A 26,902-nucleotide genomic window follows, 5' to 3' on the forward strand; every position below is an offset into this window, starting at 1 on the left:
GCCCTCTGCTGCGATGGCTTATGATGGCGGTATCTGAAAATGAGTTCCTCTGTGAGAGGTCTTTGGTCAAAGCGCGCTATCGCGGTTGCAAGTGATTGTCTCTGTAAATTATATCGAGGACAGTCACAAAGAAGGTGTTGAAAAGTCTCCTCGTTACCGCAGTCCTCACACGAGGCGTCGTCGGCCCATCCAATTCGGTAAGCGAAAGACTTGGTGAAAGCCACCCCTAGCCATAGTCGACAAAGCAGGGTAGCTTCGCGACGACAGAGCCCAGCTGGAATACAAAGGCGTAGGGAGGAGTCAAGATGGTGGAGTCGGTAGTTGTGAAAACTTCCAGCGTTCCACAAGGATAACGTGATGTGACGGCTGATCATTCGAAGTTTTCGAGCGGCATCTGTCCTTGATAACGGTATCGGCTCCTCTTCGTCCCCTTGAAGAGCCGACCGAGCAGCGTTATCAGCGTGTTCGTTCCCTATGACTCCGCAGTGACTTGGAAGCCACTGAAATGTCACGTGGTGTCCTTTCTCAGTTAACGTATGAATGAGTTCTCTAATCTCAAATACCAGTTGTTCGTGTGGTCAGCGCCGCAGGGCCGATAGCAAAGATTGCAGTGCAGCCTTGGAGTCACTGAATATTGACCACCTTCGAGGTTGTTCTCGGTTGACGAGACGAAGTGCAGCGCGAAGGGCTGCAAGTTCCGCGGCCATCGGTGTCGTTGGGTGACATGTCTTGAAACTGATGGTGGTGGCTTTCGCTGGGAAGACCACGGCTCCAGAGGAACACTGGAGAGTTGCCGATCCATCAGTATAAATATGTACGTGTTCGGCGTACCTCTCGTGCAAAAGAAGCAGAGTTAGTTGTTTAAGAGCTGTTAATGACAGCTCAGATTTTTTCCTGATTCCTGGTACGGTGAGGTGCACTGCGGGTCGAGCCAAACACCAAGGAGGAATCGATGGCTTAGTTGCGGGGGTGTAGCCTGATGGGAGGCAGGTGTAATACTCCGAAATCGCAGTACAAAAAGCTGCCTGCAGCCTTTCTGATGGTAGTGTTGCCAGATGGTCGGAACAGGTACGGGAACGTGCCTAATGAGCACTCTCAACACTTCTACCGCAATGTGTGTTTGTATAGGTTGGTCCTGAGCAATCGCAATAGTCGCTGCTGTCGATGTGCATTTTGGCAAACCAAGACAAACCCTGAGAGCCCGAGCTTGAATAGCCTGTAGAGCACGAAGATTTGTCTGGCAGGTGTTGGTCAGTACGGGCAAACTGTATCTCAAGAAGCCCAGAAAAAGAGCCCTGTACAATTCCAACATTGCATGCACTGACATTCCCCAAGTCTTTCCTCCCAGAAACTTGAAAAGTTGGGAGATTGCTGTCAGACGCTTTTTCAAGTAGGTAACGTGCGGGCTCCATGAGAGATCTCTATCAATGATTATGCCAAGAAATTTGTGAGTCTTCTCATAAGAAATTATCTGGCCATTTATTGATATGGCGTAGGGTGTCATTGGTTTGCGAGTGAACGCCATCAGTGCACATTTGTCTGACGAGATTTCAAGACCTTGGTTGCGGAGGTATAGAGCTGTTAGAGTAGCAGCTTTTTGAAGTCTTGCACGTATTTGAGGACGTGTCACACCTGAGGTCCATATACATATGTCGTCGGCGTACATTGATATCTTGATCGCTGCTGGCAGATGATCAACGAGACCAATGAGTGTGAGGTTGAATAGGGTAGGGCTTAGTACACCGCCTTGAGGTACACCTCGGTACGTGTAGTGTAGTGCGGTTTTACCATCACCGGTACAGACAAAGAACGATCTCATAAATAGGTAATGAGAGATCCATTGGAAAACTCGACCACCTAGGCCAACCATCTCAAGAGCATCGAGGATAGCCTCGTGAGATACGTTATCGTATGCCCCCTTGACATCCAAGAACAGAGCTGCAGATAATCTTTTGCGTGACTTTTGAAGCTGGACGTACGTAGCGAGATCAACAACACTGTCTATGGAAGAGCGATCTCGACGAAAACCAGCCATGCGATTCGGTAACATGTTGTAGTGCTCCAGGTACCACTCCAAGCGGGCAAGGAGAGAGAGAGAGAGAGATAAAACTTTATTGTGTCCTTGATGGGGTTAAGGGGTGGCGGGGGTCGGGAGGCTAACCCCCAATCCCCCCCTTCCTCAGACGGCGGCCAGTTCTTGCTTCCTGGCGGCGTCTTCGGCCATCCGGACGGCCCAGAGCTGCTCCTCTGGGTCCAAGCTGAGCAGCAATGTCTCCCACTGCTCGGCCGTACTAATGATGCGTGTGTTAGTGCGGGAGGTGTTGGTGGGTGAGGCTTTGGGGCATTGCCAAATAATATGATTGAGGTCGGCGCGGGCTTTGCACGCTTTGCAGAGTGGTGAGTATGCATCGGGGTACATGCGGCTGTAAAGCACGGGGTTCGGAAAAGTTCGTGTCTGAAGGAGTCGCCAAGTGGTGGATTGAGACTTAGTCAGTGTTTTGTGTGCTGGGGGGTAGCGTAACCGTTCTCTGCGGTAATGCAGTAGAATTTCTCTGAACGTGACCATTCGGTCCCGCGCGTGACCGCGATGCAGAACAGAGGGCTGGTCGGGATCGGAAGACGCAGGAGAAGGATGATGCGCCCGGTGTGCGAGAGCTCGGGCGGCATCGTGGGCGGCTTCGTTTCCAGCCAGACCCGAGTGACCAGGGGCCCAGATGATCTGCACGCGGCGTTGCCTTGAGAGAGGAGTGCCAGAGAGAATCTTTTGCGCTTGGGGTGCTATAAGTCCTCTTGCGTAGTTACGAATGGCCGTTTTTGAGTCGCTGATGATGCAGTGTGCATTGGTAGCCGCGTAGGCTAAAGCGATGGCCGTTTCTTCGCCTACTTCGGGTTGCGTGGCGAAGATTGATGCGGCCGCGGAGAGGTGGTACTGCGAACCCGCGACTGCGACTACCGCCATGGCGTTTTGGTTGGGGTAGTCTGCTGCGTCCACGTAGGTTACGTCAGCGGCTTGGTCGTAGCGCTTTTGTAGTTGTTTAGCTCTTTCTGCACGTCGCTCCGGATTGTGTTCAGGGTGCATATTGCGAGGTATGGGTGGGATAACTAGCTGATCACGAATGTTTGGAGGGATGGGTACTTTTGGTCCGAATTGGGTGGTGTAGGTTATGCCTAGGGTGCCTAGAATGTGCCTGCCCGTGGTGGAATTGGCAAGTCGTTCGTATTGGCTAATACGGTGCGCTTCAATAAGCTCGTCTATGGTGTTATGAATGCCTAGGGCGTCCAGTTTCTCGTTAGAGGTGGTGATGGGAAGATGTAGGGCTTGTTTATAGGCCCTCTTGATCATCGTATTGAGTTTGGACTTGTCAGTTGCATTGAGGCTAAGGTACGGGGCGACATAGGTGATCCTGCTCAAGGCGTAGGCGGTTACCAGGCGTATAAGGTTGCTTTCCTTCATGCCATGATGTCGATTTCCGATGCGTGCAATGAGGCGAGTGGTTTGGTGTACATGATTATCTAATTGCTTGAGTATCTCCGTGTTTCTGCCGTTTTGTTGGATGCGTAAGCCAAGGATACGAATGCTAGGTACTGTAGGTATGCGTTGCTGGTGCACGTGGAGTTCTATCTCGGGTGGGTGAGGGTCTGGACGTCGACCTCCCCAATTAGGCTTGTACAGAAGGAGCTCCGATTTCTGTGGGGAACACGCCAGGCCGCGCGGTTCTACGTATGCAACGACCTGGTTGATGGCTTGCTGCAGCGTGTCTTGGATGTCCCCGTCGCTGCCCCCGGTGACCCACAGGGTGATATCGTCTGCGTAGAGGCTATGCTTGAGGTTGGGGATGCTAGCTAATGCAGGCGGTAGTCCGAGCAAGGCCACGTTAAACAGAAAAGGGGATAGAACCGAACCTTGCGGCGTGCCTTTACTGCCGAAGTGAATAATTGGCGACTGCAACCCTCCAATGGTAATGGTGGCCGTGCGACCTGTAAGAAAATTCTTTACGTAGTTATAGGTTCGATGGCCAACCTGGAGTTGTGCCAGTTGGTTCAGTATGGCCTCATGCGTGACGTTATCGAAGGCCTTGGTTAGGTCTAGCCCCAAGATGGCTCTGGTGTCCAGCCTGGAGGTTTTGTCGCCATCGATAATTTGGTGCTTGAGCTGAATCATGATATCTTGAGCAGAAAGTTTCGGGCGGAAGCCAATCATGGTATTGGGGAAGAGGTCGTTGTCGTTCATATGTCTGTGTAAGCGTGTGAGGATGACGTGCTCGAGGACTTTTCCGACACATGAAGTCAGGGAGATAGGGCGGAGGTTTTCGAGTAGGAGGCGCTTCCCGGGTTTGGGAATCATAATAATTTTGGCTTCTTTCCATTGTGAGGGGAGGTTTCCAGTTTCCCAGTATTCGTTAAAATAAGCTGTGAGGGCTAGTATAGAATCCTCATCTAGGTTGCGAAGCATTGCAAGGATCATCTTTTCCATTATCTTTCCCACACAGCTGGCCAGCGCTATAGGGCGGTAGGAGGTGGTTTCAAAAGGGGACTTGCCTTGCTTCAGGAGAGGGACCAAGCGGCTTATCTTCCATTCTTCGGGAACCATGCCATCCTGCCAAGATAAGTTGTAGAGATGTAACAGTTCTCTCCGCGCGCCATCACTCAGGTTGTTCAAGGCGCGGTAGGAGATTCCATCTGGTCCCGCGGATGAAGAACGCCTGCATAGAGCAAGAGCCGCTTCTAGTTCCTCCATTATGAATGGAAGATCCATGCGGCCGTCACGTGAAACAGGGATGCGACTGGGGGCTGGAAAGTGGACGAGAAAGCAGCGCCGCGGTAGCTTAATTGGTAGAGCATTGCACGCGTAATGCGAAGACGTGGGATCGTTCTCCACCTGGGGCAAGTTGTTTTTTCATCCGTTTTCATTTCTATAGCTTTATCATTTCTTTAGTTCAATCAGTAATTTTCCCTATGTATTCCTTGGTGCCATTGTTCGTTGTGTTCTTGACACAGAGAGAGAGAGAGAGATAGAGTGACAGAGAGAGAGAGAGTCCCGTGCTTGTTAGAAGTATGCAAGTGGAGAGAATTTCTCCGGTTTTCTCCTGAAAATTCTCGCCACCGCGCTAATAGCGTTGGTGCTTGCTGAAGAGCGGCGTCGGCGCACCCGGCGGATTGGCGGACAGTCTATCGTCGGCTGCAACGGACGCCGCAGACAGCGGTTGCGAAGAGGGCGATATAATTAAAGATCCTGGCGACGATACAATGGCAAAAAAAAAAAGGGGGCGGGGAGTGGAGGGGAATGATTTTGACGGTGGCGGCTTCCGTTCCTCCTCTTCGAGTGGCCGTTATTGGCGTTCACCCGTCCGCGCGCGGGAACAGCGTCGGCGCTACAGCTTCGCGAACGCTTCGACGCCGAACTGCCGGCGATCGCGTCTGTGCGCGCCGGAATCTTTTACTCCACAATGCGAGCTATAGGCGGCAGCCACCGCGGCGTTCATAAAGAAATATGCTTATTTGTACGTCAAGCTGAGTGCACGTGCGCAACTCTGCGGCCTTCCAAGTTCTGACACGCGCGAAAAAAAAAAACAATAAAATAAAAAAACTTGGTGCCGTGCCTCTTTGGCAAACCGCATTGCCACACGTTCTCTGACGCTTCAAACTGTTTTACGCGAGCTAGGAGAAGCGCGGCCCCAAGAAATGTGCGCGGCGTGCGCCGTGAATTATGTACAGGCATCGTTTAAACGCGTCACTCTAGGCGTCAAGAGTTTTCTCAGCGCCGCGAGCGCGTTGATTGCGCTAGCACAGCGAAGTTGCATCGCTGGCGCTGGCCGAACGACTGGCTTGTCACTTTAACCTTACACGTACATACGGGCTCGCCCACTTGCGTCATTTTTTTCGCGCTCTAGATGGTTGCTAGAGAGAATCTCATGTCTAACGGAGTTAGTTCGCGCGGGACAAAGCGTGTAATGAATCTGAAATAAATGTAAAGTGCGTTAAATCACTGATGACTGAACGAGACTTCTCGTAATTTATTCCTTTTTCTTTTACGCGGTATGTTAGTGCTTCAGTGGACAAACGCAATAAAGAAAGAAGCACAGATAAACATTGAGCAACGGACGCTTATCTGACCGCATCGTCAGATTGAGGATGATAAAAGAACAAAGAAAATATTCAAATGAAAACTACTTCAGCAATGATGCTACGGTGGGTATAGTTGGTGAAACATCATGCGTAGACGGGTTTCTTAAGGCGTAACAAAGGACAATTTAGAAAAAGAAAAACTACTCACGCTAATTTAATCCATCAGGGCAAACCTCACGCTACTCAAAGCGTCAGAGTAGACTGCTTCAACATACCAAATTCCTCAATTAAATTATATTTAATGGTATGTCTTTTGATTAAGTGCCGCTATGCTTCTGCGATAAAACAAATGCGCGTTTCTTCAAGTGCTCTAAGTTCAGTTTCTCGCGCATGGCACGCACACACACAAAAAAAAGGAAGAAAACAGAAAATGACCTCTGCTGCTAAATTTTTCAGCTTGTGCATTATGTTCGACTCCTCGCGATGTTGTAACCTCGAGTCCTTTCGGAGATCTCGTCTATTGCGTAAGCAAGCGCCGCTTCGGTTGCGAAGGAACGCTGGTTTTTTTTCGCACTGACCTTTGCCCTATTTCAGATGGAAGCAATCGCCCCCTTCCGATATGGTGGGCGTTCGTCACCGGCTTTGCGATCTCATTTTGTTCAGTCGGGAAATAAGCAAACGACAGGCGGGCGGACTTCGCGAACCGAAAGGCACCGAAGTGCAAGAGTCGCGGCTTAGTCCGAGCTGTCTCGACGTCTAAGTTACAGTTGTACATCAGAGGATTAGCGAACTGTACCGATGAGTTTGCAGCCGCGTGCAATGACGCCCACTGCTCGCTCACTGTCCAGCGCCGCCGTCGCTATACGTGGGCACGCGAGGAACAGCGGTGTACGCCTAAATGCGCGCCCCAACTCTGCGTGGCGGCGTGAAAGGACAGCGACTGTCTGGAGGGAAGGAGAGAACACGGAGAACAAGGAAGCGGCGGTGCCTCTTAGGGAGTTAATCTCGTTTGCCCGAGAGAAGGCGGGATTTGGTCCTTTGGAAGAACCCCATTTCGCCGGCCTAAGGAGCTCCGCATTGGACGCGAAGAAAAAGGCCTGCCCTGTTTACCTGCGAGCCTGCTTTCATTTTTTTTTACTTGTCGCGAGTCTGTCGCTGCGGGCCGAGAAATCGCTGCTGTCAACAGTGCTACAGGCGTGGACAGTTGAAAAACTTGCTGGCCGCCTGAGTTTATTTGGTCGAGAATTCGCGAAGCACTATACGATGCGTGAGACCCAAAGATGCGTTCATATTCGGTTAATTCTAAAGTTGGACTGGCTGGGACTTCGGCTGAAGAATAGGTGCATAGAAGGCGCACCTGTAAGAAAGATATGGAAGGTATATAAAAATATACTGTTGAACACGTGTAAATAAGGGGTGGTGGTGGGGAGGGACCGAGCTTTGTGGGATCAAAATTATGCTCACCAATCGTGAACGCTTTTGAAATGTGTACACTGTCTCTCTCTATATAAGGTGACACCAAGGAAGGCATAGGAGAAGCTATTTGGAGTTTTAATTGAAGTGAAAAAATTATAAATAAATGAAAATGAAAAGTCGATGAACAGTAAGTAGCTGCAAGTGACTTATAATATATATAGGTCACCTTTATATAGGATCTATATAAAATGCGAAGGTTATGGGTTCGGTGTCCACCGGCAGCAACTTCTCTTTCCATCCAATTTTACTTGCCGCACTTCATGATTTTCTGCCTTTCAATTTTAACCACAGCTAATTACCCTTGTGCTTTCGTTGGCTTCATTGCCTACTGGCTTTATATGGCCGTGAATAACAAAAATCGAGCCCCTGTTTCCCTTCTCCTCCTTCAATCATAGCGAGGGTCTCGAATCTGGCAGCCTTGACGCCATTAGGTGGCATACGACGGTTTATTATAGCTACGTGCCTGATCTCCTCAGTTCGCGTGTTACGCGACGCCATCCAGCAAAAAAGGGTGTTCCACATCCATCCGTTATGGCCGTAACTAGCGTTAGCGAACACGGCAGTGGCTAGATATAGCACACATAAATGATTTGAAACTAAAGAACCTCTGCGCAGCGCGTAGGAGAGCGGAACGAAAACTAATGAGAAAAACGGGAAATCGATCTGCGAAAACTGAATACAACAGGATAAACGCTGTCATCCGTCGTCACACAAAAAGATTAAGACGAGTTCAATGGGCTGCTTTCTGTGAGAGTTTATCAGCGTTTACTCCCATGACAAGAATATGGGGAGTAATGAATAGCCTATCTGGAAAGATTCGCCTACACAGGCCATTTGAAGCACTTGCTTTAAAGCAAGGAAAAGATTTGCAAACCCTTGCAGAAGATTTTGCAGACGTGTACACATATGGCAGATCAGCAGGAGTATCGAACCCTCTGTTGTCTGAAGCATCACATACCATGGATACGCCGTTCACCTTTCGTGAGTTGGATTTGGCGCTTAGCAAATTAAGAAGACGCTGTGCTGTGGGTCCCGATTCGATCAGCAATCAGATGCTGACAAATCTGCCATATGAACGAAAACGAGCCCTTCTGGACATATTTAATCACGTCTGGAGCACAGGAGAGATCCCAGAAGCGTGGAAGACAGCATGGGTGGTTCCAGTGCTCAAGTCCGGAAAGGATCCTGCAAACCTCACCTCACATCGGCCAGTATCGCTCACATCATGCGTATCAAAGTTGATGGAAAGACTAATATCTACGAGGTTAACTTGGTATCTTGAGCAAGGAAATAGACTGCCATCATGTATGACCGGATTTCGTCCACGGTTGAGTGCCCAGGACAGTGTCTTGGATCTACTAAGCCATATCGAGCACCATCGCGTAGACGGCCTTTCCACACTCGCCATATTTATGGACGTTGCCAAGGCATACGACTGTGTGCTTCACACAGGCATCATCAACGGACTCCGAGCCGTGGGCGTCTCTGGAAATGCTCTTCGATTCGTCCATGAATTTCTCAGTGACCGATGTGTCCAAGTTAAGCTCGGAAGTGTAATGAGTGACAAACGACGAATTTCCCTCGGCGTCCCACAAGGAAGTGTCCTGTCTCCCTTGCTTTTTAACGTTGCCATGGCCAGCCTCCCAGATGCCCTGAAGGTAGGTCGGACGGCAGTTAAAATGTCCATCTACGCAGATGACATCTGCATTTGGATCTCGGGGTACCAACACAAACGTTTGGCCCGGATAGCCCAGGCCGCAATCTCCACTATCGATCGCCACTTATCGACGCTTGGCCTGTCTTTATCAGCAGAAAAATCTGCCTTCATGCTTTTCCCGGGAGTGAGACGCAAGTCAACACGTCTGACGCTGAATATCAGAGGGCATTCAATTCTTTGTGCAACTCATGTTCGATTCCTGGGCGTCACCATCGAGAACAAGCTACTTTGGCGTGGTGCGGTCGAAAGTGTTGTGGCTGCATCAGTGCAAAGAATCAACGCACTTCGTCGATTGGCAGGTGTACGTTGGGGAAACAATCCTATATCCATGCTTAAACTGAACGCTGCACTGATAACAAGCCGCATTCTCTATCAGCTCCCTCTGATATCACCGTCAGCGACTCAATTCGAGCGCTTGGAGGCAGTGCACAGAAAGGGACTTCGCTTGGCGATGGGAGTTCCAACGGCGGCTTCAAACAAGAAAGTCACTAATGAGGCAGAGTCTCTGCCACTCCGCCTCTTGGCATCTCAGGCCTTGCTGACGCAGCTATTAAGGCTGGGCGAGTCACGCGCTGGCACGGCGCTTCTCCGACGGCTAAGAGCAAGAACTCGCTCACATTTTCATGCGGCGCTGAACACCTTCCGATTTTTAGGACTGCAATGGCCTAAACAAAGCCGCCTTGACCCGCCATGGTCTTTTCCGGACGTTACCTGCAGCCTTAATGTACCCCACCTACCGACGAAACGCACCATTTCAACTGCCGAAGCCAAGTTTCTTGTGCTGAACCACTTGAGCACTGTGTTTCAAAGCCACCTACAAGTATACACAGACGGTTCGGTGTGCGCACAAACAGATAGCTGTGCAGCGGCATTCTGCATACCATCCCTTGATGTGTCATGGTCTGGCCGACTGGATCGCGTAGTTTCCTCTACAACAGTAGAAAGCGCCGCAATCACCGCGGCTTTGCGGAAACTACGGGCCTTCTCTGCACGTGATGTCGTGGTGCTGACGGATTCCAAGTCAGCATTACAGAGATTACATCGGGGCCTACCTCTAGAGAAATTTACAAGGCAGTCTCTGGCACTGATTGACGACCTAACGAGCAAAGGATTTAGCATAAGGTTTCAGTGGATTCCATCACACGTAGGAATTGATGGAAACGAGGAAGCTGACGCCCTTGCACGCCTAGCGCTTACATGTGTCCCAAAAGTGAAAGCTCCAAAACCTTTTCAAAACTATAAGGGTGCAATCCGCCTTCACTTTAGAGAGATGCACAAGAACCCACACGAACCCTGTGTGACTCATGGATTTACACGCGAACAAGCGACGCTTTTATACCGCATCAGGACCGACTCCGCGTACACCCCAGCTTGGTTATTCAAGACTGGGCTTCGCGCTTCCCCACTCTGTGCTTTCTGTGGTGACATTGGCGACATCGAACATTTCATTTGGCTATGCCCGCAGTTTGACACAGAAAGAAAAGCGATGGTCGACAAGCTACAAAAAAGCGGTCTCACGCACAGGACCTTTGAGGACGTTGTTTTCCCCGGAGGGCCCGCGGCGTTCAGGAAGCGAGTGCAACGACTGCTGATAGCCTTCCTGCGAGACACGGGGCTCATCGACAGCTGGTGACACAACCCTGATCTCAACTCGAAGGAGGATCAGGCGGAACAATTGCCGGCTATGTATGCCAGGCTAACCCCGCCTGCTTCAACATCACCACCACCACCACCACCACCACATAAATACCCATAGTAGCGACCGGATTGATTGCCCGTTACTGTAGCACAACTGGTACTGCATCGCACGCGTAATGTGAAGGTCGTGGGTTCGGCCCTCACCGGCGACAAGCTATGTTCTCATCCACTTTCATTTTCTATTTTCTTCGTTATTTTATACATTTCAATTTTAACCACTGCCATTTACCCCTATGCTTTTGTTAGTTTCCTTACCAGCTGGCTTTGTATGATCGTGATTAACAAAACTCGAGCCCCTCTGTTTCCCTTCTCGACTTGTGTGCCTCAGCGCGTGAGGCTCCAATACTTTAGGCTTCCGCTTTCTCGATAAGACATCGCTCATCAACGAGCTGCAAAGACTAGTGAGTTCCCTCCCGTCTCATTTCATCCATACCCGCCTTGGTTGCTCAGTGGATAGGGTGTTGGGCTGCTGAGCACGAAGTCGCGGTATCGAATCCCGGCCACGGCGGCCGCATTTCGATGGGGGCGAAATGCGAAAACACCCGTGTACTTAGATTTAGGTGCACGTTAAAGAACCCCAGGTGGTCGAAATTACCGGAGTCCTCCACTACAGCGTGCCTCATAATCAGAAAGTGGTTTTGGCACGTAAAACCCCATAATTTTTTTTTCATTTCATCCATAATATTCAGGGTACCGTGGGGCACCCACAGTGCAGGAAACTTGGTGATTACCGCCTCCACCCCACCCACTCCTCAGCGCTCTCTCTATCTCTTTTACAAACGTGTCCCTCAAGGCTCCTTCACATCATGTCTCTCGGTAACTGGCTCACTACTTGTTCAGGTGGACGCTCATTGTTGTGTTTGTGCAAACGTTTCACTCGCTGTCGTTTATTCGTCTGATCTTTATGATCACTCTCTTCTAAACCCCAGGGGTGAAGCCTCGCTTAAGCTTCCTGCCTATCGTTCTCATCCTTCTCCTCCACTTCCTCTCTCTCTTCTCAATGCTGGTGTGGTGAGAGTATTCTGTGCACGTGTCATCATTTCCTGAAACAAGTACCTCCTATAAACCACAACGAACATGCCAACATGTAAGAGAGGATATGCATCGAGGCTACGATGAAATATCGTAGTCGCTAAACTGGATGCGTGTCTGCTCCTAGTTCTGTTTTAACCGCGCCACTTCGCCAGCCCCACATCGCTTTCTTGTAAAACTAGTACGTGTGCATAACTTTTACTGAATACGAGCTCGCGCATGCTAAGTTAGCATGAGATAGAAGGAAGGAAGGAAGGAAGGAAGGAAGGAAGGAAGGAAGGAAGGAAGGAAGGAAGGAAGGAAGGAAGGAAGGAAGGAAGGAAGGAAGGAAGGAAGGAAGGAAGGGAAGCAAGACGTGAAAGGCAGAGAGGTTAACCAGATTAAGTGTCCAGTCGGCTACTCTGCACAGGGGGATGGGGCAAGGGAAGAAAAGATTAGAAAACGAGATCGAAACATCACATCAGTAATTTTCGCCTTCCAGCTTTCCTCCATTCTCTGTTTTTTTTTTCGTTTGGTTTGTCATTTGTTTTGTTTTAGTTGCTGACAAGCTTTTTCGTTTAGCGTCGAAAAAGAAGCGGTTGCAGCAAATTCGGAGCGCGAAATCTTTGACGGTGGCCTGGTGAGCTCCAGAAAGCTTGATTGCTTTTTGTTTTATTTTATTGTTTATTTTTCCGGAGGCACATTGATCGCTTGCAAACCCCACACGAGACACTTTCCTCTGTAAAAAAAAAGAAGAAAAAAAAAGCTGAATTCTCGGCTGTAATCAAGGTAAAACGCCGCGTACAAGGCGATAACTGAAGCTTGGAAAACTCTTCAATTTCGTAAATGCCGACAGGATCGCTGGAAAAGAGGCCGCCTTTTTGAGCTCGAGCACAAATGATAGAGAACTCTTTGGATTTCTTTACTCGGTACACGGAAAGTAAATATGTAGCTTTTCTCGTTCAGATCGAGGTGCACTTAATTTTGCTGATAGCTCTCCACGGCTACATCGTTCGGTTGATGTTTTCCAGCCAACGGAGAGGCGTCAAGACAAGCTTCGCCTTCCATGCTGCTTCTACCCTGGGAAAACACAAAATCTCACTGCTGGCAACTTGAGAAAATGTTCAGAAACATGTAGTTTGTGTGTTTACTTGCTCGGTCTCCTTAATATTATTCTTGTGGTGGCACACATGGGTAGTTGTCATTGATACAAAGATTCCATTAGAAGGCGCCACGTGGCGTTCATTGATTTCTCACGCCGTCTTTTTTTTCTTTCTTTTTTTATCTTGCTTGATACAGAAAATAATCCTGCAGCAATAGAACGAGCCTGTATGGATCGGACCGCTTGTATGCAAAGGCCATCGCATGACATTTATAGGAAATTTGCAATGCTCAAGTGGTGGTCAACTTGAGAGAAAAGGCCATGGTATCTTATTTCAATGGATACTACGTCAATGCGGTATCATTGGAAATGATGACAGAATTAAGGCAGCTCGGACGTCTGACAAGGAAGACCGCTGCGTCCCCATTCCTCTCTCAAGGACTGACGCTGCGACAACACTTCGCATTCTATCACACATGCTCCCTTCAGCAGAGTGCAATAGCGCACATACAAGGCGCACCAGACAGCACAGACGGAATCCTTCACTGCAGCTCAGACCTCCGGCCGGACTTCATCGACGCGAAGCGTCTTTTCGGTGTGGGTTGTGGCTGAGAGTTGCCTTCACGAAAGCTTACTCAGCACTAATTGAAATGGCTGATAGTCCTGCATGTGATGTTTGCGGGTGCGAGGAGAACGCTGACCACTTATTGTGCCACTGTCCTCAATTTCAAGCACAAAAAGAATGTTTGTCCAAAACATTGAGGAAACTAGATGATCGTCCTCTGACTGAACAGACAGTACTATAGAGCATTGTCACCACCGATCATTGTCTCAGAAGGCAGTCAACGCACTTCTGTGCTTTCTGAGAACGTCTGGTTTGCACGAGCGGCTTTGACTGCACGTCTCTTTACTCTCTCTCTCTCTTCCCCTTCTCCGTTCCCTCAGCCAACCAGACTCTTGACTGGTTAACATCCCTGCCTTCCTTATATCCTCTCTCTTTCTCTCTTTGCAATGCTCAAGCTTTAGTTAGCCGTTAGCGTATCCGTAATTTTATTGTGAACGCGTTCCTTCTTATCTTTTTGTTGATTACCTCTCATGCTGTGTCTGGCATGGGAAATACCTCTCCGATTAGCTCACAACGCGTAAGGCGAAGGACATTAAGCGTGTCCTCTTTGTCTCCAGAAGCGGTAGGTTAGCAAGGATGGTTAGCAAGGGCTACACACTCTGTCCGCGTATCCGGACCCTTTGTCCGCTGCGTTGGAAGGGACGCGTGAATTTCTCCAGTGCTACGGAAAGGTCCGGACAGGGGGGGGGGGGGAACGTGCGGTGAGAAAGGGGAACATAAAGAGTGCCGTTGTGCCTGCGAACACAGACGCCCTCGACCTCATCGAACGCCGGCGTCACCAACGAGCGTCGACGGAATAGGTTTTAGAAAGCCAGGAGGCGATAAGGCGCATGTGGCCCTCAGACTTTCGAGACCCAGAAGGGAGGAAGCCTCGTTCACATCCAACGCCTTTCCTGCGCTGGCCTCTGATGATAAGCTTCCGATCCACGCGTCCACTCGGTCCCCTCCCGCCTGCTCTAGGGAGCTCTATACGTCTCAGAGTGCGGTCCTCATTTTCGCTCGCAACTTTGCTGTTTCCTTTGTGATTTGCTCGGCGAGTTGTTTTCCTACCACTCGGACCCTTCCCTTTGCTCCGCACAGTCGTTGGCGAGATGGTTTCCTTGAAGAGAGTCGCTGCGAGCCGATATATATATATATATATATATATATATATATATATATATATATATATATATATATATACTTTCTGCGCCGCGTTGGATTACGGCCTGAGCCGATGATCGGCGCCGCGGCGTGCCAGGGGCTGAACGGCTCGCGTGGTTTGCGGCTTTTGTTCTGCTTGAGTGGCCGTCACTTTCAATGCCTTTACCTGGGACTCTACGGAAGGAAAGACCGCGGTAAAAGCTGGGACGCTTCGGCGGGTTCGGTCGCTGTACACGGACAGTGTTTATTGTGTGAAAGCTTCTGTTTTTTCGAAGACAACCTCTGGCACGTGCCGGTCAAGTTCATGCGTCTCGTATAAACACGTTTGAGAAAGCCGGCACCACTGTTTCTGGCTCACTTCAGCGATGACCATAGAACCACAGGGAATGCCGCGTCTGCGTAACGTTTCGTAACGCGTCTGCCTAGTTTTTAAGCGAACCTCGGTGCTTTCTGCAACACGAATGTAAATATATTTCGGACGCAATTTCACGGTAACCTCGAAATTTAATGCAATGCGGTCCTTGTAGGTCGTGATTACACATGAATAACCCAAATCTAGTACTGATTCTACTGGCTGTCGATTCAAAGCCTGGTACTCCATAACGTATTAATTTATACGCTCGACTAGCCGTAACACCATAAAAAATTGCTGCCTCTCCCGTTATCGAGAGTAGACGTAAGCATGAAATGGCAACCGGCAAAGTAAATCTGGTAGGCGATGACACTAGCTACAATCTTAAAATGGGTGTAGTGCCTATTCGCAACGGCACACCCCGCCACACCACACCTTGCCACACTACACCACGCCATACTGTGCACTGGTCCATATGGACGCTTCCCACCTCGAAGAAGAAAATCAGCTGACGGCGGCACGACAGGCAGCGAAGACGCTAGACAGACATTGCGCACTGCTCAGCTCAAAGAAGGACAGCGCCTGAATGAGGCGCCACGCAGCGTGGCGCCATCTCTCGAGGCGACGCGAAACCCCCGCCGCGCAACTCACGGACCGCTGGCGTTTAAGAGAGCACAGGCAACCGTGTCTCAGTGCCAGAGGATAACCATGAAGCGTATGGTGCCCTGTATCTGCCTTTTGGACGTCGCTATTGAAAATCGCAAATAAATCAACATACTAGAAGTTACATATTGAGCGACATTGTGAACAAACATTAGGAAGAACTCGAAAGCAATATTTTTTGTAACTCATTTGGTCAGTAACTAGCCTATGTAATGATGTCCCGTACAGAGGGTTGTGGGCCAGACACTGCATTTTGTTATGTTTCGACTGTTTGCACGGATGACCTCATTTTGCTCTTGCGGCTTGCCGGGATGTTCTCGTTTGTGTGCCCCGATAATGACTGGCTTTTGGCGCAAGGTGAATTGAAGGTCGCCGACAACGGAAGCTGAAAGTATTTCATGCTTAATAAACATAATGCACAAATGCCCGAAGACCAACTAAAACTGGTTGCTTCGTGTTTATGTATTGTCGTGGTGTTGAAGTCATCTAACAGGTGTCAACTAGGTCATGGCTAGCAATATAGAGTTATTCTTCTGCTTATTTTAAACAACACTGAAAGGAATACTTTGGTCAGCCGCATAATGAAATTTGCACTAGGCAGCTTCCTCCACAAGGTGTTTGTCTATCTTCTCGGTCGGAGCCGCTACACTATGAAATTTTACCGAGGCTTCACAGGTTTCAAACACATTATACTCTTTCTACGCTTTTTTACCCCAAAGCGTGTTGTGAAGAAAGCATGAAGGTGATAAGGGTTGGCTGCTCAGCTGTCAGAGCTCCCATTTGTCTGCGTGGGGCATCGGTTAACTTGTGAGACGTACCTAACGCCTCTCAGCATTTCGCCTTATCGGTGTTGTTTTTGCATTGTAACTGCGCGTGGCGTATGATGATTTTCCTTGAATTTATGAAGTTTCACAGTAAACAAAAGTACGTAACTATAAGTAAATATAGATTGGGCGGTTCAGCGTCTCGAAACCACATAATAGGTTGTGAGGGACGCTGTAGTGGAGGGCTCCAGATTCATTGTGACCACTTGGGGTTCTTGCACCTACGTTTAAGTACACGAGCGTTCTCCTTTAAGGACATGAGCCTGCGACCTCGTTGTCAGCAGCATAACGCCACAGCCACTGAGCTACCGTGACGGATGGAGTGACGATCCTAGCGCCACGCCACCCACCTACAGCAAGGTGTGTCATGGAGGTTCCTCCTCAAGAGCCGACGGGTTTTTCTTTCTTTCTTTCCTTCAGTTTTTTTTTTAGTTTACAATATAAAAAAATTCGAGATACAAGACCAAGGAATTGCTACTTTGGTCGTGACAGCGCGCGGTCGTTGTGGGCGGTTTTTCTTTATATATAGATATATATATATATATTTTTCGTTATACACAACAGACCACCACCAATTCCATTTCGGTTTTGATGAGCGTTGCTCAAGCGAGGCATTTATCAGCGGAGAGACTCCTTCCTCGTGGATGCGTATTTGCAGCGCAGCGCCGCCGCCGCGCTCGCTTCGTCAATCGGCGAAAATATTTATATACAGATTATTTCTTTTTTTTTCAAAAGTCCAGAAACTTTCCGCTTGGTTGTCTCCCTTTTCTCTAGCGAGGACCCCGGAGCTGCTTATTTGCTTCCTTCCTCCCTTATTTCCTGGGCCGCGACTGCCAGCGATAGCGGTGGCGTGGAAGCATCAATCAGAACGCGCCATCGGTGTCTGACCGTTGGTTCCAGCTCCGCAAGTTTTTCTTTGTCTCGGGGTGGGCTCGGTTTTCCTACTTTGGCAATCCGCCTCCGGCAGCTGCCCTTTGTGGGCTGCCTCGTCTTATTTATGGAAAGAGAAGAATAAAACGCGACGCACGATGGCATTCTACTTCGTTTTGCGCTGGCGGCACGCTGTTGCGCCCGACCGCAAGGGCCGTGGGCTCCAACCGGAATGGGCGGAGCGAGCGAGTTGATATATTGTAAGGGGGCCTCGTTCTGCTCCTTCCTTTGTAGCCGGCGAAAAAAATAGAAGAAGAGAAAAGCTTCACGGATAGAAGGTCTCCGTATGTGCCATCGTTTGTTGTAAAACGAACCGTCTAATAGTCGCCCCGGGCAGATTTTGTGTCCGCATTGAGTGCTCAAGGTGTAATCAGTCGACGAAAACAATTCCATACTGAAAGAAGACACGGCACGCCTTTAGCTCCGAGACCCAATGATTTCATGCGCTGATACTCAGAGGGTGCACCAATCTTTGGTCTTTTTTTTCGTTCTTTTTTTGATGCTCCGCTTATGTGTTGCTCTTTAAGAAAGCGTGTTCGGAGAAAACAAGGTTTCCGTGGCAAGGGGTCGAAGATACATCTGTGACATATGCGTGACAAATTTGGAGATAACATTTCTTCGCTTATAAGCGAAGAGGAGTAGCCGGTTCCACCTAACGATGCCAACCTATCCTATTCCATCGGGTCCATAGAAAAAAGAAGAAGACTCGAAGAAGAAGAAGAAAAGAAAAAGAAGACTCGACAATTTACGATCAAGCAAAGAGGAAACAAGGTTCCGTCTCTTTCGTGCTCGCTGTCTGTTCAACTGCGTCATACGCGTAGTGAACACCCCGAGGCGAGCGTTCGCCCCAGACGTAATAGCGCTGCTTGTAGCGGGGAAAGTACGAATAGCCCCAAAGGAAGGGTTGTCGTGTGAGCACTTCCGCCTTGACTCAGCCACCAGTGATGCGTCGTCAGCAGTGTTGTTCGCAAGCTGTAATTCTTGTTTGTTCGTCTCCTTTCGGGGTAGGCGGCGTAGCTCAGCGAAGACAGAAGATCATACGCGCAATTTGGCGTCGGCGATGAGGGAGGCGCGCGTTTGCGTGGACTGTGCGCAATTTACGGTCGCTCTGCTCAAGTGCCCTTAGTACTGCGTGACTAAGGCACGTTTCTTTTCGAGCGACGTCCGCTGGGGCGAGAACTTTGCCTGCACGTGTGCGCCACCTGGTTTGCGACCAACGAATGGGCGCAACCATGTGGCTTCCTCAGGTCGAGAAAGCTGCTCTCGCCGAAAACTTTCTTTTTGCCCCGTTCGTTCTTTGGGTTTTATTTCTTGCTCGAACGTATGCCGCGATTAGTGCACGCGACAGTGTAAACATCTAGTATCCTGGCAAGGAGAGCGACGCGCAAGAAGACAATCAAGGAAACACACTATAGAATAACTCGTGGCTAAAAGTAAGCGAAAGGCGGGAGCCATCGATGACGAAATAAGGAAAGTGAAGCCGCAGGCTCAATCAAGGTGACAGAATTTGTCGGAAAGTGTCTGTAGGGCACATGCTTCGCGGTGTCGAATGAGCATCGAGACAGACTTTATCGCATTGCTAGAAGTCCAAATGCACCCAAGGTCGGCTCTGTTCTTTTTGAATACTGCAACACACACACACACACACACACACACACACACACACACACACACACACACACACACACACACACACACACACACACACACACACACACACACACACACACACACACACACACACACACACACACACACACACACACACACACACACACACACACACACACACACACACACACACACACACACACACACACAAACACACACACACACACACACACACACACACGCGCGCGCGCGCACACTAGCGCACGCACACGCACACGCGCACGCGCACGCGCACACACGCACGCGCACACGCACGCACACGCGCACGCACACGAACACACACACACACACACACACGCAAACAGTGAGTTTTGCGCGATGACGCAAACAGTGACGCTGGTCATTACAATCGACCAGTCCGTGAACTGAGTAAAGTCGCGGTGAAAAGAATAATAATGAGATGCGCGCCGTAACTGAACTAACAAAGGCACGTACAGCTAACCAAAGAGCTTGATGTCAGGTTATCGAAACAGTTCTGCCACAGCCGTGACAAGCGTGTGAGCCCATCTGCAGGTTTATATCTATACTTTTGAGGTCCATTTTGTGACTGAGAGGCGCTGTTACCAAGTTATGAAAGAGAGAGAGAGAGAGAGAAACAGAAGGGAAGGAAAGACAGGGAGGTTAACCATTGTAAGTACCAGATAGATATCCTGTGCTGGAGAAAGGTGTAAAGGGACTAAAGGTGAAAGAAGAAAGAAATAAAATAACATGAGAGAAATTCACAGAATAACGCAATGCTACGCGCTGCAACTTTCAAAGTAGGTCGCACAATCACAAGCCTTTAAGAACTTGAACAGAGCCCTCACGGCCTTGAGGGCCGAAAAGTGATGAAAGTCGAGCCATTGAAATAAACCCTTGGAACAGTAAAACTGACATTTGTTTGCTCTGCAACTCGTTTTATTCTGCGCAAAAAAAAAATTCGGCCTGTTTGGACAATTGTCACACACTTCCATTCTTAGGACTTCGCACACAATTTGGGACAGGTGTCCGGCAAGAAAACAGAAAAGGAAATAGAAAGGAAAGAAATGACAAAAGCATAAAAAATAAAGAACACAGCGGCGCTCATGCGTGATGTGCAGCTGGGCGTGTAGAATACCTTACTTCGTGACATTTCCGGTTCGTTGCCAGCGTAATTATTTACAAAAAAACGACCGCGCCGCCCGGCTGAAGACACGCTCGTTGCCTACCCACGGCCGCGAGGAGTGCTGGATGTTCTCTAAATTTGTGGGTTTGTCGTTGGACACGTCAGTGGTCGAATTCACAAAACTTTTCGTTTCCTTTGCCCCGCCTTCGCTAATAATATGGCCGGCATCAGGATTGCCAGGAATTTTCTCTTACGAACAATTCTAGCGTAACAGCTTTTTTTTTTGTGAATAAAAGCCCGTGGTTTCTGGCGATTCCGAAGATTTAGATGTAGATATGGGAAATTCAGCACGGGTTTGGTTTTCTGCTTTGTGGTAACGTGGCCTAAAGTATATGGCATTGAAATAAAGAGGAAACAATGGCCGCAGGTTCTACAAGTAACGCTTTGGAAAAGGAAAATAAGTGCGAGGAAATATGCGCGAAATTGGACAGCTACACAAACTCATTGAGCGAACTGCTGTAACGCCACTGCTGCAGGGATGACACATAGACGATTGAAGTTTGGAGTGGTCGTCCTGAGCTTGACGGTTACGGTGTCTGCGGCAGTGGGTTGCCCATCACCATCGAAATCACCGTAAAAATTATCTCTCGAAGACAGACAATGGGCAGCCGAACGGAGTTGCTGCTGAATCGCTGGTTTAGCCCTTTAGCCGCCCGCAAACAGAGGTCCTGAAAGACGCTGACCAACCTCCCTCATCAGTAAGTTTTGCCCATTTGAATATCCCGCTAAGTTTAGTCGGCAAGAATGACAATGGCAAGCCGTAGTAGGATGGCCAATACAGAGATTTTATTTTCACTCAGACGCACGATAAACTGTAGATACATGAGCTTAGAGCATGAAGCGTGTTTGCTTTTTTTTTGTTCTTCCTTTTTTTTATTAGAAGACGTGAAAAGAGATGTACCATACCTTGAGCGCGAGAAAAAGCATACTTATTTCTCGTCAAAGTTTACTCGAAGGACACCATACTAGAAGCTTTTTGGTGCCGGAGGCTCACGGCTACCACGCCGCGTCTGAAACTGCGTGTATACACCAAAGGGCCTAAATGATTGATGTAGCTAGCTCCCACTATTTCAGAAAAAGAGAGAGAGAAAAAGAAAAGTAGCTTTCATTTTGCGAGGACCTTTGCCCTGCAGGCATTTCCGTGCTCCGTGAAGTTGTGCTGAGTGCAAGTCGAACCATTTTGATCACCGTTAGGTTCAAGGGTAAGCCCAGCGTGGGAGCGCGGCTTGAAGACAGCGATTTTGCACCGCTGACGGGATGACGAGTGCGCTTCGCAGTCTGGTAACAACCACTAGTAGTACTTCCACTACTAAGGCTAATACTGCTATACCACTACCAATATCACTATCACTACTAACTAACCAACTAACTACTACTTCATGATCGAATGTGTAAGCCCGACTGAACGAGAACGTAGAAAGAAACAGACATACCGAGATAGCGCTGTCTGTATTTGTGTGTTTATTTCTACGTCCTCGTTCAGTCGCGCTTACACATTCTATCATGGATTCAAACCAACTAGCCCTCCAACGTGTTTTAGCTGCTACTACAACCACGATGACGGCGATATCAGCAACAACTTGAACAACAAAAGACAGCAGCCACGCCAAGCCTAGCGTTGACAGGAGGCAGTGACAGATTTCAAAGCGAACCACTCTAATCTGTTAGGAATCCCTTGGTATGTCATTGGAATTGTGAATATACTTACATTCATTTGGCAGATCCCGCCTCCCGTGCCAGTAAAAAGCATCAAAAGGGCGCAGTTTGAATTCACTTTTGTATTCTTAAATTCCATGCCTCCGCCCACCCTCAAGAAAAAAACAAGGAGAAGAGAGCGCTAGGCTTCCTCAACGTTCAACAAGTAAACAAAAACATGTTCCAACGTACAAAAAAGTGTAAACAGGTTCAGAGACAAAAGGACGACAGAAAAGGTAGAGCACTTCTTTTTCTTGTGCTCCTTTTGTCTCTGCACCACTTTTAACTTTTCTAGCCTGTTGCAGCACGTCTTTCAAATGTTTTTGTCTAAATTCCAACTAACCTAACTCGCTTGTCTTAAACTCATCAAGTGAATGTCCTTTCGAACGCTTTGCAACTGCTGTGACGAAAAGTGAAAAAAAAAGAAAAATGGCACTTACGCTTTCTAGGCGTCCGCTATATTTCGTGAATCCGTTGAGACCGTCCCGTGTAGCGCATAGGGAACGTTGTCTTCTGTAATGCAGTATAATGCTTCACATTGTTGAAAGCAAAACTTTTATTTAGCAATGAATTTATAGATTCAGTACGGCAAAAGCAGATTTAGTAGCTTGTTCTGCCGGCGGCCAATCAGCGATTAGATCCTGTGCTTGCTGACATGACGCGCTTTGCCATCTAGTGAATTTACGTGCGCTGAAAAAGCTTCACCTAAGAGACCGCAAGTCACCGAAGAGTAGAAAGAGAAAAAAAAAAGCAAGAAGAGGTAAAAAGGCAAAGAGGGTAACCAGAGAAACCGTGCGGTTGGCCAATCTGCAGTGCGAAAGAAGAAAAGGTTGAAAGGTGAGGAGAAAGAATACGTAAAAAGAATCTGTCCGCACGAATAACATCTCGTTCGATGGTACCTCCGTACTTATGAAAAGTATGTTTGCTTTGGGTACCGGGACATCATGGGTTGCACTTGAATGAAATGGCTGCTTCACTCGCACGAGCATCCCTGAACGGGCCTATCATATCTGTTTGCCAAGATCAGCTTATGTCACCGCGGCTAGGTACAGAAATCTCGCTATATGTCAAAACTCTGCAATATCCATGCTAACACCATCTTCTGATTTCCACCATCTTGGCTTCCCATGGAATAATAATTGGTGTCCTTCAAGGCAATTGGAAGTTCCTTCTACAAAACTGAGATGTCGTATACCTCCTCTAAATTTTTACTTACACAGGTCTGGTCTCGCAATGTCCCCTCTATGTTCTTTTTGCAGTGCACCTGAAACTATCGAACATTACTTTCTTTCGTGCCACCGCTTTCTAAGACAAAGAAAACTATTAGAATACTCATTTACCAAACTTGGCCTATCGCTAACCTCGCCAAGCATTCTTTCTTTTGGGGCGACTTCACTGGGATCCAGCCACAGGGATGCTTTTCTGGCAGTTTACAAGTTTATTAGAGAGACAGAAAGGGTACCTTGCTGAATTTCTAAAACTATCTATAATTTCTATAATTTCATTTCCTTACGTTAACTTATTTTATCGAAATTCTTATTAATATTTTCATTACAGTTCTAAATTACAGTTATATCGTCCCACGTTCCACTATACAAATCTAGTTTCTCTCTACTTCTAACCATACGGAAAACCGCCTGCTTCTTGGCCAATCCCACTGTTGAGGACACAAGACAAGACAAGACAAGACAAGACAAGACAAGACAAGACAAGACAAGACAAGACAAGCACTCGGAAGGTAACTGACAGTCACTTCAGTCTTCCAGTCCCGATGCTTTTGGAAAACTGCTAAACAATAAGTTTGGATTGTATTCGCCCAGGTGCCGCTACTTTTTCACGCCTACTTCCAATGGTTTAAAGCATTTTACGGAAGTGCAAATTTTCCCACCGGTAGCATTCTTAATTCCAGCCGCCCCTAGCTCACCGGAGTATATTGTTTAGCTCCATCTTTTATGTCTAGGGGTGGACCGTCATGAAGGGTGATACAGGGACGCGGGGACGAAATTCTGTGATAAATTACGTCAAAACATTACGGACGTTGCCTATGGGTGTTTCAAGATTAAAGTGCGTGAAAAGTGCGAGTTGGTGTAGCAGCCTCGTGCACTGACACTGCGCCAAGGAAGAAAACTGCGTAATTGCCCCCTCGTCTGTCACAGCTATCATTAGGATCAGAGCAAACAGGGCTCATTCCAGACGGAAACTCCACTCAAACAGCCTCTCCGCTGTAGCAGAGGTTTCTCGACCCGTCACGCTACGGGCTACAAACTTTTAAGGTGAACAGCAAAACATTCCTAATCGACGAAAGTATTACGGGCACTTCCGAAGCCGACGCCTGTCTCTTTCTCGTTTTTCGTCACGCCAAAACTCGTCTGGGCTCGCGGGCACACAGCCGCGGTGGAGACCCACCTCGTTGGCGGCTGCCTACACACGCAGACGAGGACCTGGAATGGGCTTACCGGCAGGAGAGAACCGTTAATAGTTTAAGTCACTCCCAGGCGTCTCTCTGAAATGGCGTGGCCAGTATCCCCGCTGGCGTCTGCATGCTGGCGAACAGCCAGGCGCCCGATCCCATTCTCAGGGATCGTATCGGCCGCCCATCGATTTTCGTGCCTGCCTCGTTTCGTCTCGGGCTCGCGATCCTTTAGGGCTCTAAGGAGGAAGGCGAGGCGCTCTTCTTTTTTTCCCCTCACGGAACCGCCCGCTGCCTTTCTGAATGCGTGGCAAGAAAAATGCAGGAGACACGGCGTGGGTAGGCACGCGGGTGACATTGCTTTTCTTACTTCCTCTGCGGTTCTCCTGGCGCCGCATGGCTTCGCTGTTGCGCAGACCCTCTATTCCGCCTGTCTTATTCAACGCAGCCGGCGCGCGCAACACAGCACGCACTGTTCGGTGTTCTCTGGTGCAATCTGCCGGCGCATGGGCGCAGCAAACGGGCTAACTTTTTGTGGCCCCTATAAACTTCAACACAAGGCTGTACCTGACATAATCCTGCACATTGCCATAACATACTTGCTATCAGACTGCTGCGCTTGAACTTGCGCACACGAACAACTGTCCTAACTTTGACGCTGGTAAACATCTTCCAGGTATGGTGCAGTTCTTGAAGCTATAGCGCACTATGCATCTGTTCTCTGGAGTTCTCCAGTGCTCTTGACAACTGAGCACGGAGCCTTTTCCCGGAAAGTTAACGATAAGACAGACGTGCTTCATGGTCTCGTAACCAGAAGGAAACATCAACTAAGGACGAGGTCAATGTCAAGAGAGACGCAGAGTGCCGTTGCGTCTGGGCGCAAATTTCCTGTCGTCTGGCCGCTGTTTCCTTAAGGGAAAAGTGACAGCGGTCACGGACCTCCCCGCCTCGGGTCTCTACACAACGGTGATAACGCCGTTGAACCCTGCTGAACGACTCGCGTCGTTTCTTCGTGACAAGGGTGGTCACGCGTTCTAAACTACACGAAAATGACGAATGCGCACTGCGCCGTGAGTGCGCACGTACTCAAGCACTGGGAGCAATCTGGCTATCTGGCCTCTGGTCTGTGTGTGACTCGGCAGGCGCAGATGTCGATGAGTCGCCGCGACAGTCAGTGCACTGTGACTTGTGCATGCAATCCGCACCGGTGTTGTATTGCATAGAGTTCTTTTTGTTATTTAGAATGCTTAAGAAAAGCCTAGAAATTGTATTCGAATTGCGTCACTGCAGAAGAATCACCTGTCCCGGGGGACAACCTTTGCACAAGGGGCCAAGGCAACATGGTCCCTAATTCAACTAATTACACAACGTAACTTACCCTACATGATAACGTACACGTACCGTAAACTTTACTGCAGGCGTTTATTTTGGAAAATGGATGGGAATTGCCATAAAAGTACAGTTCTGTGTTTTTACATTCCGAAATGACCCATGTAATCTGAATTAAGTGCCGTAAAGTTATTCGCTCAATTCACCTCATTGCGTATGCGGGACTGCGATCCGCGGCTCGCAGTTAAACACACATTTCGAACCAGCATTGTCATTTAGAAACCCAGAAACACGGAGCTAGACTTTTACGATTTTCCCTCGACCTTTCAATATAAATACATACTAGGAAGTTAATTGATGTGGTTAGTTCATTAGTACATGGATTGTTTGGAACTTGAGACTGACTCCAACCAAATAACTGAATTTTATTAGCCCGACGTTTCGGAGCCCATTCGGCTCCTTCTTCAGGGGGTTGTTCTTCGGGGGGTGGCGGTGTGCCTCTTTTAAAGCGTCTTTTTTGAAGAAAGGAGGGGGGGGGGAACACGGGAGGTGGGGAGACACTCCACAGACGGAAAGGTGGGGGGGAACAAAAGGAAAGGGGGGTTTGTGTTGTTGACCGCTTCCAAGGAGCTGCGATGACCGGTGCTGGGTGGAGTGCTCACGAGGGTGCCCTTGATGGGCCGCGGGGGGGGGGGGGAGGTTACAGGGTCGCGCCGACGTTCTGTGTTGGTGAAACGAGCGGGAGTCTATCTGGCTGTGCGTCCTTTTCTTCTTTTCGTCATGTCGCCAAGGCCATGGACATAGACCGAGGGTAGGTTGCCCTTCACACGGTTTATGTTATTCTCCGTATTCTGAATGTGCCATGACTCCAGTAGTAGTCTCTTTCGCCAGTTCGTTTCTGTTTGAAGGATTTCAGTTTCCTTGAAAGCAATTTTGTGGTCGGCGACTTCAGAGTGTTCCGCGACGGCGCTGCGAATACGGTTGAATGTCCTGACGTCGTTCTCGTGTTGTCTGATCCTTTCTTTTAGATTTTTGGTTTCCCCGAT

At 48.8% G+C, this 26,902-nt stretch overlaps 1 protein-coding gene across 1 annotated transcript in view; it reads left to right on the plus strand.

The window, feature by feature from the left end:
• The window catches only part of LOC135900843 (uncharacterized), a 715,897-nt gene that overhangs the window by 115,364 nt on the left and 573,631 nt on the right, over nucleotides 1–26,902 (plus strand). The gene's annotated exons all lie outside the window — the stretch shown is intronic.

This window comes from Dermacentor albipictus, chromosome 1 (assembly GCF_038994185.2).
Source record: "Dermacentor albipictus isolate Rhodes 1998 colony chromosome 1, USDA_Dalb.pri_finalv2, whole genome shotgun sequence".
Taxonomy (NCBI): Eukaryota; Metazoa; Arthropoda; class Arachnida; order Ixodida; family Ixodidae; genus Dermacentor; species Dermacentor albipictus.